Below are 12,276 nucleotides of genomic sequence, written 5' to 3'. Positions count from 1 at the left end.
GCTATATTATTGTTTTTAAATCCGCCATAACATGCAAAATTGAATGCAAAATGTGAAATGTATTTCTGTGAAATAAGAGCGAAATTAAATTTTGTGGAATTGTTTTTTAACAATAAGAATCTATGTAAAGGTCCCAACACATAGGAGTACAGGTTCTTAATTTTGTTTTTTAAGTTTGGTTACCCGCCCATTAACAGTATGAAGAGCACAGGAATGTGACCTACAGTACATGTTACCTTTTTGTTGTTAGACCTATCCGTAATGTTATCTCGAGTTTTCAACTAATCTGTTTGGTGCTGGTGGTAGAATATTGGCCGCCTATGCGATTTCTTTAGGTTCAATGATCACTCACAAACAAGTTTATGTAGTGCGAATGATAGTGACAAAGCAACAAGATGGATGGGGATAAAATCACACCATACCTTTTCGAATGTTTCTTAATGTTCACAACTTCACTATAATTTCAGATGTTCTTTTAATTATTCATTATTTCCAAAAATGTTAAGTAGCCACCGGCGTAGCTCAGTCAGCTAAGGCGTTTGCCCCCGATCAGGAGTTGCGTTCGGATGAGGATTCAATTCCCACTTGGGCCGATTACTTGGTTTTTTCCGAGGTTTTCCCCAAGTGTAAGGCAAATGTCAGGTAATCTACGGCGAATCCTCGGTCTCATATCGCCAAATATCATCTCGCTATCACCAATTCTATCGACGCAAAATAGCCTCGTAGTTGATACAGCGTCGTTAAATAACCAAGTAAAAAGTAAAACAAATATTTTAATTGGAAAATCTAGAAAATGCATCTGTTAACACACTGATGATATTGAATTTCTACCACGAAACTTCCCATAAAAATATTCCATTCCAAACTGAACAGAATGCTAAATTGAAGGGTCCAGAACAATAGTGGGCCAAGCGCCATTTACTAAAACCGTAGAAAACAAGGGTTAAAATGAAGTCATCACCATAATTCAATGGAAACATATAGCAAGTAATATAAAGTATACACATTCAAACTAAATGATATGTCAATCTTCATTAAACTATGGTATTCACTTAACTTTAACCCTTGCGTTCTCCGTTTTTAATAAATGGCGTTTGGCCCACTATAGATCTGAACCCTTCAATTGTAAAATTTAAAGTGATATAAAATGCTAAATTTGACTATTTTTACGGATACAATGGGACAGTTGAATTAGAAGTAGGTACAAAAAAAAAAGGAAAAGAAGAACAAAAGTACATGGGAGAACTCTTCATCACAACAGTTTCGTTTACCAAAAAGTCACAGAATCCGCTCAAGATAGAACCCCGAACCGTTTTCGGTAAAAACCGTTAGAGGACAGCTATGACTGAATCTTCAGCAGGAAAGGAAGAGAAGGACGCCTAGGATGAAGTATAAAAAGTAAAATGAATAAGAAGTGTAGATATTTTTCTTAGAGAACGAATTTGTGTATTCGTTGATTTGATTGCACTATTTTAAATACTGCAGCTGTCCGTATGAAATATGGGTTATAAACATGTACGTATAAATAAGTTGCAGAACACCTTCATTAAAGTGAAAGGCGTTTCATATTAATTTGATTTATCGTTTAGTAGGCCTACAACCCATTGCAGACCGGATGTGTGTGCACAAACAAATACAGAAATATGCATATAAATGTGCGCAAAAAATTACTCGAATATGAACCACAGGTATGCGACCAAAATTACTACAATCAATTATAACTCAACAGTTATCATGCCACTGCATTTACTTTCCTTCCTGATGCTGCAGTATACAAACAACGTCATTCTGAGAATCTACTCTTTACAACTTGCACGTCTTGGCTTAAGAATTCTGACTACGCATTGCAAATATTATTTATACATCAAACCACTTTACAGGGGCGCAATGTTAGCCGAGCGGCTAAAGGCTGTAGCGTTGGCTTTTCAAGCTGGCAACTCGGGTTCGAATCTCGTCGAGTCCACGAGAATTTGTGGTAGTTTACGCGATATATTTGCAATTCCCGTACCGGCTTTCAGTCATTGCTCCAATAAATCATAATCATCATGAGGTGCTCTGTAGTTCAAGTTCCATGGTGCATCAAGGGCAACGCCTACGGCGGCTAAAAGAACTATTGAGCCTGGGTGAATGACGTTAAGCACCCGCCATTAGAAAAAAAAAATTCTGCGTTGTATCAGTAATACACGGACACACAGAACACGTTATCCAGTTTCGGGAATGAAGCTACAGTTGTGTTGGTTTGAATGTTTTTTCGGTTTACAAATGGAGCGCAGGTCTACGATAAGAGAAGTAATTAATGAAGGACATGCTATACATTTCTCTTCGCATGAAGCGACATTCCGAAATTAAACCCAGTTCATAAAAAAATTCTTCACTATGGTTCTCTCAAGGCGATTACAAATCAAACGAGTGACCGCAAAGGTTTGTTGTTGCTCTCGATGCAGAGATATTACTGAGAGAAACAGCAGAGAAATGATCTTAAGAAGTACTGTATGCCTTTTTTTGTATGAGCATAACTCTTCATAATATTTCATTCTCCTGTAACTTCATCTCTCTTAGCCCCAAATATTTTACAAGTACCTTATTCTCAAACACCCTTAGCCTCTGTTCCTCTCCCAAAGTGAGAGTTCAAGTTTCACAACCACAGAACAACCGGGAATATAACTGTTTTATAAATTATAACTTTCAGTTTCTTTGAGAGCAGATATGATGACAAAATTCGTATAGCCTACTTAATAAGAAAGTAAGGCGTACTACTGCCAAATTTACGCAACCATCAATTTGTAAAATAACTGTTTTGCAGTAGCCATTACTGTAAATTAAGTGTCTCTTTCTTAATACTTCTGGGTTTTTAAGCTGAAAAGCAGCAGTGAAAAATACACTATCTGCCAAAAAGTAATTGGGCACTGTTTTTGCCTCTTTAAAACCTCGTGGTACCATCTCTTGTTACTATAACAGCAGCAGTGGTATGCAGACAATGATGTTCACCGGTTGGACTCGCCTGAACAGAGTCCTGATCTCAATCCCATTGAGCACCTTTGGGTCAAATTGGACCAGCGATTGAGGTCTCGGGAGATGCGGCCAACTATCATTGTCCAATTGAGTGCCATGTTGCAAGAGGAATTGCGACGCATTCCAGTGGATGTCCTACACGAACTAGTGGAGAGCATGTCTAACAGGGTGGCTGCTGTTATAGCAACAAGAAGTGGTACTACGAGGTTCTAAAGGGGCAAAGCAGTGCCCAGTTACTTTTTGGTAGATAGTGTACATTTGATAGCAGAAAAACGAGAATACGCAGAAAATAAACTTTTCAAGCGCAAGTAAAATCGTAGACCAATGTACAATTGACAAGGAATATTCCTCTTGCGAATGTTTAGGCTGTAATATTGTATGTATGTAAAATGTTATATGTTATGTTTTATTTAACGACGCTCGCAACTGCCGAGGTTATATCAATATCGCAGGCGTGCTGGAATTTTGTCCCGCAGGAGTTTTTACATGCCAGTAAATCTAATTACATGAGCTTGTCACATTTAAGCACACTTAAATTCCATCGACCTGGTCCGAGATCGAACCCGCAACCTCGGGCATAGAAGGCCAGCGCTATACCAACTGCGCCAACCAGGCCGACTGTGTATGTATGTATGTACTGCCCGTGTCTCACGTCCTGAACCGAGAGTTCCCTAGTGCTTATAACCACGCCTCTTAGGTCTGCTCGGAACGTCACGGGAGGTGCAACGTGGCGGCACGGCAGCATATTACATGTTCTGAAAACATTATCCTACGCCATCGCAGGGACCTTTATTGGTTATAATACTGGATACTCTAATCGTGGTTACCACTATCGCTATTATCTCTGATGGCGATTTCCTAAAATGTAAGTACACACTAGGCCACTCTTCGTTCAGTCTGGACAACTGCTGAATTACCATAGAGCAGCATTTCTCAAAGTATGTTCTGGGGTTCCGTGAGCCTTATGTGATTTTACTTGGTTATTTAACGACATTGTATGAACTACTAGGTTATTTTGCATCGATGGGATTGATGATAGCGAAATGGTATTTGGCGAGATGAAGTCGGGGATTCGCCAAAGATTACCTGACATTCGCCTTACGGTTGGGGAAAACCTCGGGGAAAAAACCCAACCAGGTAATCAGCCCAAGCAGGAATCGGACCCGCGCCCGAGTGCAACTCTGGATCGATAGGCAAACGCCTTAGCCGACTGGACTGCTCCGGTGGCTATTTTATACTTAGTGGATATTATAAAAATATATAAATGTTACGGAAATATGAATCAATAATAACATGAAACCACCGATAATAATAATAATAATAATAATAATAATAATAATAATAATAATCCAAGAATATGCGTAATAATAATAATAATAATAATAATAATAATAATAATAATAATAATAATATGTTTAATGAACATCTAAAACGGAAAATACCCATAATATTTATCGCTTTCATCACTGGAATCTCTGCGCATCTGTTCACTAAAACAAAATATCGAAAAGACAAAATGCAGAAGTACAATAGAAATGAGACTACAACTTTCCGCCATAAAACCAGATTGCAGGCTTAAAAAGCGAATACATTCGTCCCACTGAACAGAATTATTGAGATACTAGCTTTCACTTGTCTGTTAATTTAAACACTAATAAAATATTACAGGGATTCCACAGTTACACTTTAGATTAAAAGGGGTTTCGCGGTGGAAAAAGTTTGAGAAACACTGCCATTGAGGAAAGAGTTTACGGATGTGTACACGTAATAACCGCAATCGCGATTAGGTCTATAATGTCTTGTAGAGACTGTAGTCTACAACTGGTATTAGTGTTTAGTTACAGGAATTGATGGGGACATAATCTGTTTCGTGAGGGGACAGCCTATACATTCGCTTGTCAATGGCTGATCTTGCTCCATAGCTGACGAAAGGAATCCTGAAAAGGCCGATGTGTTGAACGTAGGGTAGTAGACACATGCGGTACGCAGCTCCTCCTACCCTGTCCCTCTGCGTCTCGCCCAGCAAAGAAACAGCTCAGGAAGTGAGGCACGGGCAGTATGTATGTATGTATGTATGTATGTATGTATGTATGTATGTATGTATGTATGTATGTATGTATGTATGTATGTATGTATGTATGTATGTATGTATGTATGTATGTATGTCTGTATACTATGCATTTTAAAATAAAACTGCTTCCTAATGACCAATATTTTCAGAACTGTACGTAACTTTATACCTTTTTCCTCCATTAAAGAAACAAACTATCTTCCACTGAATAGTTACAGTACACACGTTTCTATGTAATCCTATATCATTTATATTTCATGTCCACAAGTGTTGCAGGATTACGAGGCTGTCAAGGACATAGGCTAAACCTATATATTCGCGCCTGATCTCTTGATAGAGAAAGACGAACAGTAGACAAAAGAGTTCGGCGCTTTCTTTTTAAGTCACTGTGTTTCTTTGCAGTACGCGTATGGAGATACAATAGAACCTAGATTATACGCAAACCAGTTATACGTAATTCTAGTTTGTACGTAATTATATAATTATATAGATCCTGGCAAAATTGCATTTTTCCATGAAAGTGCGTGAAGTTGCATTTTACCCATTGTTATCAGTACCTAAAGTGAGCCTTTAAGTACTAGTTCGTAATAAAGTAAGTAATCATTTTAGGCACTGCTATTCATTTTAGGTCTAGGTTGCAGGTTCGATTCCAGCCCACGTCGATGGCATTTAAGCGGCTCATGTCAGCATATTTACTGGCATATAAAAGAATTCCCGTAGGACAAAATTCCAGCACACCGGCGACGCTAATATAACCTCGGGAGTTGCGAGCGTCGTTAAATAAACCATAATTTATTTTTCATTTTACGCTCTGCCAAAAAAAATGTAATGTTCATTTCATTCAGTAAGAAATTAATGCATTACCTCCATATTACATGACTTAAATACTACACGTAACACAAAAAAAGTAACATATTTAGCATTCATATCTAGCCTATATTTTAGCCCTTATTATTCTGAAGTTACATGTAGTAGCCTACTCATTGTAACAAGATTTATCATCCAACTGGTCCTAACAGCTTTGTTGATTATATGGACGCTTTAGACGGCCATGAAACCATGAGCAAGAATAAAACAGACTGCCATTCCATGGATACTTACTTTTTAATGGGTCTGAGTTTAGAAGGCCATGGCATTGTGATCTTATAACCTAACCAACTTGAAATATTTATTTAAAGTAAATTTGTGTTATCGTAGAATAAAAAACATTGTATGAGACACATTCGTAAAGTGCCAGAAAGAGAACCTTTACGAACTTGTCTCATAAAAAAATATTAATTACATATAAATTAATTTTGAATTGTATTACATAATTAGCTTTTGTTAGGTAGTGATTTTTTTTTCAATCGAGTTTTAATTGTATGTATTTTTGTTCGCTTGGAAATGTAATAAAGTTTCGTTTTAATTTGGCATGATTGATCTTAATACTCTGAAGACACTTCAATCGTTTTCCACAATCCTCAATCTCAGCTGCAGAATACAGGAAAGATACAAATCCTGTAACAGTGAAGACCGCTGCCTCTTCATATTAGTGGTCTCAAGGTTAAGGGACTCGTACCGATAAGACAGCAAACTCACAGAACCCAGGCGAATACAGAGCCGACAGGCTCAGGCTTTACATGCTAGCTTATCTTCTTCCTCACAGGATATGTTTATAAGATTTGAAAACAGTTATAGGTAACTCTTAATCTATCTAGCAATCGTGTGACAGTAAAAGGAAGAGGTATTCGCTTGAAGATAAAGTTAAATTTATGAAAGAAGTTGAAGCAAATAGGCCTATAAAAATAAAAACAAACTTCAAGAGGTATGTAATAAACATGTATAATATTAAAAAAAAGATCAAGACATCTTAAAGTCTGAGTACATGATGAAAGAAAAAAATACATAGTAAATGTATGTAATGCATTTATACGAAAGAAACTTCTAGTTACTTTCTACTGATTAAAACATATTTTGGACATGTTAAAAAATCCTTCATCTCTAGTTCTGTTAAAATGGTTCGTATTCATTTCAAACTTATCTTATACCCTTATTTATACACAATTCTCAGTTGTGCGTAAATCATTTCCCTTCAGTTATGTACAACCTAGGTTTTACTGTATTTTACTTAACATTGCAGCAGCTCGCTTTAAACTACTACAACCCAGAAGAAGGTTATAGATGAGCCATCCAAAGAAGATATTATGATCACACCAACTCTACACTTAAAATCATTACGGACCCAAATGGACTTAAGGGGTTAGTTACTGCATACATCAGTAAAATTTTGGAAATATTCAACATTTTTTCCCTCCATTAATGAAAATGAGTATGTGTAAACACTGTCCTTCTGCTATATGAAAATATATATTTTTACGATTAAAAAATTATTTACATTTTTTTTTCAAAATCATGTTCAATGTGCAGTGATGAAGTGTTCCCCACATAACTATCAAACATTTTATAATGAAATATTTTGTGTGTATTATGCACATCATATCTACAATATGATGCAAGATCACTTCTCTACCTTTGATAGATTGTTTGAAAAAAAAATGCATTTAAAAATGGTCAAATATCAGTATTTTCTTCTAACACAAAATAAAAAAATATATATTTATTAAGGAATGTAGATGAAAGAGCATGATATTGTAAATATGAGTTTCAGCAATAAAGAGAACATTAAAGAGTTAACAAGTTTACGAGTCATGAGTGAAACGCTTCATCATTGCACAGTAAACTGTGAATTTTGAATTGTGAAAAAATATATATAAACAATTTTTTACAATCGTAAAAATATTTTTTTCATATATTGTAAGGACAGTGTTTTAAACATACCAATTTTCATTATTATACAAGATACAGTAGGCCTAATGTAGGAAAAAATGTTGAATATTTCCAAAAATTTTACTGCTGTAAGTTGTACCTAACCCCTTAAGCGCAAGAAAGACTAGTAATAATGGTGTTGGTAGTAGTGGTTCCAGCGCGACGACAATAACTAAATGCTTTAATGTGTACCTTTCGGCACAGAGCAGTAACTAGTACGACTTGCAAGGGTCGACCTGACACACATACGTCTCTTTTCAAGCAATGGAATAATTCAATATAAAAACTCTTTTAGAAAAATTCGCAGACTTCCTTCCAGCCATTGTGTAGTCTCAGCTTCCCCAGTTGAGACGCAATACGAAATGTTCGACCTGCTCTGTTAACAATATTGACGCATAACCGCGAAACAGTTAATAATCCCTTCTCGTTCTACAAAGCGCACCCCATCCCTCCTACCCAATCAACATGCAAAGCATTCTTACAAACCGATAACACAACCGTTACAAGACTTCCTTCATGAGACCTAATTACCAGGATGACAAAGTTGAGGCACTATTCCAACGTGGGCCTTAAAACTGAGCTTGGTTTTCACCAAAGGAACAAAGCTTCGATTCCTGTGAGATCATGCGAAGATTAAAACGACTGTATGATCAGCTTTTTTCCGAGTACTTCGGTTCCCCAATGGCGTCTCAACAAAAATAAAAGCTTTTCTTGGATTCATTTCACACTTGAAGTAACTTTGTATAAATCAATTATTTACGGTACATATTATGCAGTTAAATGATTATATTTTCCAAATCATTGGTCCTACTCTAAATGCGAAACCATATTCAGAAATCTTGAACTTTTTAAATCTTTTATAAACAGCATGTCTAGATCCATATTTAAAATAATAGGACAGTGATGTCAAGGTCAAAGGCACGTACATGATTCTACATAGCACCTTTCTACTGTTAAGTATCTGAGTAATGATGGCGAAATTAGTCCGAGGTCCAACACCGAAAGTTACCAGCAATTCTGCTTCAACTGATTGAGGGAAAACCCCGGAGAAACCACAACCAAGTAACTAGTCCCAACCAGGATTTGAACCCGGACCCGATCGTTTCATGGTCAAACGCGCTAACCGTTAAGGCTGGTTCACAATAAACCGGGGACGGAAAAAAAATGAGAATGAAAATGGAAAAATTGTTAAAATGTATTTAAATGCGAGCATTCACAATTAACGAGAAGCTTGCCGGAGCCCGGGATCGGGAACATGAAAGTTAATAGTGAATACTCACATTTAAATACATTTATTTTAGCAATATTTCCGTTCTCGTTTTCGTTCCCGGTTTATTGTGGACCAGCCCTTACTCCAAGACGGTGGACACGAGCCTTATTTAGGCGCAAAACATATATTTTAGTGCCTTAAAATCTCAGGTCTAATTATGATGTATTACCTAAAACATTGCTGAACAACTGAAGTTTTATCTCAAGGTTAATATCAATCGAGATATGAAAGGTACAACAGCCCTGTAGGGTCCGTCATGCTTCGCCACTGGAAACAACCGCAAAGGATAATAAAAAATGGGGAAGGGAAGGCGACGTTAATACGAATTACGAGCTTGGATCATCAAAGTTCGAAGCAGAAAAGAATTTTAAGACAAACATCAAAGTATCAATGTAGACCTAACGGCTGCAAGCTTGAATCTAGCGCTCATCTCGGTGCCTGCCGGCCGGATTCCGACAGCTGCGCACCACTGCCACACGACGCGCCGCGCGACGCGACGTTCCAGCAGACGGCGCGCTCACTTTTACTTCTTCCTGAAGGAAGCTGCGACACAACGCGCAGATGACGAGTAATCGAACTCTAGCCCCCTTATTTCTTCGTCAAAGGGAGAGTCTTTTCTTTGGCTTCTTGGTTTCCCTTTTGTTCAAGTGCTCGTAGTCTTGGGAATGGTTACAATACAAGTCGGAAAATAATATTGCTACCATCGAACGATTGAAAGTTATATGTAAACATTTTCATTCAGAAAAAAAATGCAAATGCATAATGAAGTAAACAGGGGACGTAATTTGTATGAACATGACTGCGATGGAGTGAAGATTAATTCTTGAGTTGACGTCGACATATTTTTGTGTAGGCGATGACACAGTAAACAGGATGACATAAAAGTCACGAAGAGACTTAAAGGGAGAGCGAGAGAAAGTGTAAAATCATGTCAAAAGAGTGGAGTCAGTAAGAAAAAGAGAAACCGAAAGATGAAGCGGAAAAAATGAGACAGAGACTGAGAAAAGGCAAGAGAATGAAGAACAAAATTTATAATGAACACAATGCGAAAGATGACAAACATTATTATGATGAGGAACAGAAAGAATAGGCCTATGTGGGATAGGAAAAGAATGAATGAGAGAGATAGAGAAATAAAACGAGTTTGAGAAAAATTATAAGAAACAGAAGATGATGAAGAGGGCAAAAATGTGGAATAGGAGGAGCATGAGAGTAGAAAGAGGAGCAGAGATAGAAGGGAAGCTAAATGAGAGAAAGAGAGCGAAGAACAAACAGAGAGAGAGAAAGAGAGAGAGGCAGAGAGAGATGGAGAGACGATAGAGAGGGAAAGACGAGACAAAAGGGAAGAACGATAATCTAGGGAAAGAGAATAAGAAAGGGAGAAATAACTAGGAAGAGGAAGAGAACGGTGGAGAGGGAGAGAACAGTGGAGAGGAAGAGAACATTAGAGAGACGGGGAGAACTGTGGAGGGGAAAAGAAATGTAGAAAGGAAGATGACGTTGGAGAGGGAGAGAACAGTGGAGAGGGAGATAACGGTGGGGAGGGAGAAAACGAGAAAGAGGAAGAGAAGAAAGAGAAAGAGGGAGGGAACCAGGACAAGGGGGAGGGAGAGAACGGTGAAGAGAGGGAGAAAACGGTGGAGAGGAGGAGAAGGAGAATGGTGAAGAGGAAGAGAACGGTGGAGAGGAAGAGAACGATGGAGAGGAAGAGAACGATGGAGAGAGAGAGAGAACAGTGGAGAGAGAAAGAACGATGGAGAGGAAGAGAACAATGGAGAGAGAACAGTGAAGAGGATGAGAATGTTGGATACGGGGAGAACGATGCAGAGGGAGAGAACTATGGAGAGAGAACAGTGGAGAGAAAGAGAATGTTGGAGACGGGGAAAACGATGGAGAGGGAGAGAACGGTGGAGAGGAAGAGTACGATGAAGAGGGAGAGAACGATGGACAGGGAGAGAACGATGGAGAGAGAACAGTGGAGAGAAAGAGAATATTGGAGACGGGGAGAACGATGCAGAGGGAGAGAACGGTGGAGAGGAAGAGTACGATGAAGAGGGAGAGAACGATGGACAGGGAGAGAATGATGCAGAGGGAGAGAACAGTGGAGAGAAAGAGAATGTTGGAGACGGGGAGAACGATGCAGAGGGAGAGAACGATGGAGAGAGAACAGTGGAGAGAAAGAGAATGTTGGAGACGGGGAGAACGATGGAGAGGGAGAGAACGGTGGAGAGGAAGAGTACGATGAAGAGGGAGAGAACGATGGACAGGGAGAGAACGATGAAGAAGGAGAGAACGATGAAGAAGGAGAGAACGATGGACAGGGAGAGAATAATGGAGAGGTAGAGAACGGTGGAGAGAGAGAGAGAAAACAGTGGAGAGGAAGAGAATGTTGGGGACGCGCACGGGGAGAATGATGGAGAGGGAAATAACAGTGGAGAGGAAGATAACGGTGGTGAGAGAGAGAGATAGAGAACAAGGAAAAGGGAGAGAACAAGAGGAAAGAGAACGTGGATAATATAGAGAATGAGGATAAGGGAGAGAACGAGGTAAAGAGAGAAAGAACGAGGAAAAGGGAGAAAACTAAGAAAGAAGGAATGATGAAGAAGAGAGCGCGAAAGAGAGGGAGGACGAGGGAGAGAATGTGAAAGGCGAGGACGAAAAGGAGGGAGAGGACGAATAAGAGGAAGATAAATAGGGAGAGGTCGAGAGAGGAGATAAACTGGATATATAACAATACCCTGTATTAAACACAAACGTGTACAACTTTTAGCCATTTTTTTATTTGTTCTGGAGACCTGACTCGGGAGATCGTATAGTGACGGTGATTGTGAGGTGTGGTGAATGATGATAATTGTGAGAGGAAACGGGAGAACCCCGAGGATAACCCCTTGAGCCCGCTTTGTCAACCACAGATTAATTGACTCAGGTGATTAAACCCGGGTCGCCATAGTAGAATTCAGACAGGCTAACCATCTCGCCACGGGCAACGCTTTAACTGGCGGGAATGAGAAAGATGACAAGACAAACAGAATAAGAGGGAGATTAGGAGAGAAAGGTGAAAGGGCAGAGTAAGAAAATAAGGAATGAAATTAGACGAAAGAAGCTTGAAAGAGAAAGG

General features: G+C 38.7%; 1 protein-coding gene across 1 annotated transcript in view; it reads right to left on the bottom strand.

Annotated features, from left to right (window-relative positions):
• LOC138710793 (forkhead box protein O-like) overlaps positions 1-12,276 on the bottom strand; it is a 384,845-nt gene that overhangs the window by 174,533 nt on the left and 198,036 nt on the right. The gene's annotated exons all lie outside the window — the stretch shown is intronic.

This window comes from Periplaneta americana, chromosome 12, assembly GCF_040183065.1.
Source record: "Periplaneta americana isolate PAMFEO1 chromosome 12, P.americana_PAMFEO1_priV1, whole genome shotgun sequence".
Lineage (NCBI taxonomy): Eukaryota > Metazoa > Arthropoda > Insecta > Blattodea > Blattidae > Periplaneta > Periplaneta americana.
Note: the sequence above shows the minus strand (reverse complement) of the source record. Positions and strands in the feature narration are given on the sequence as shown.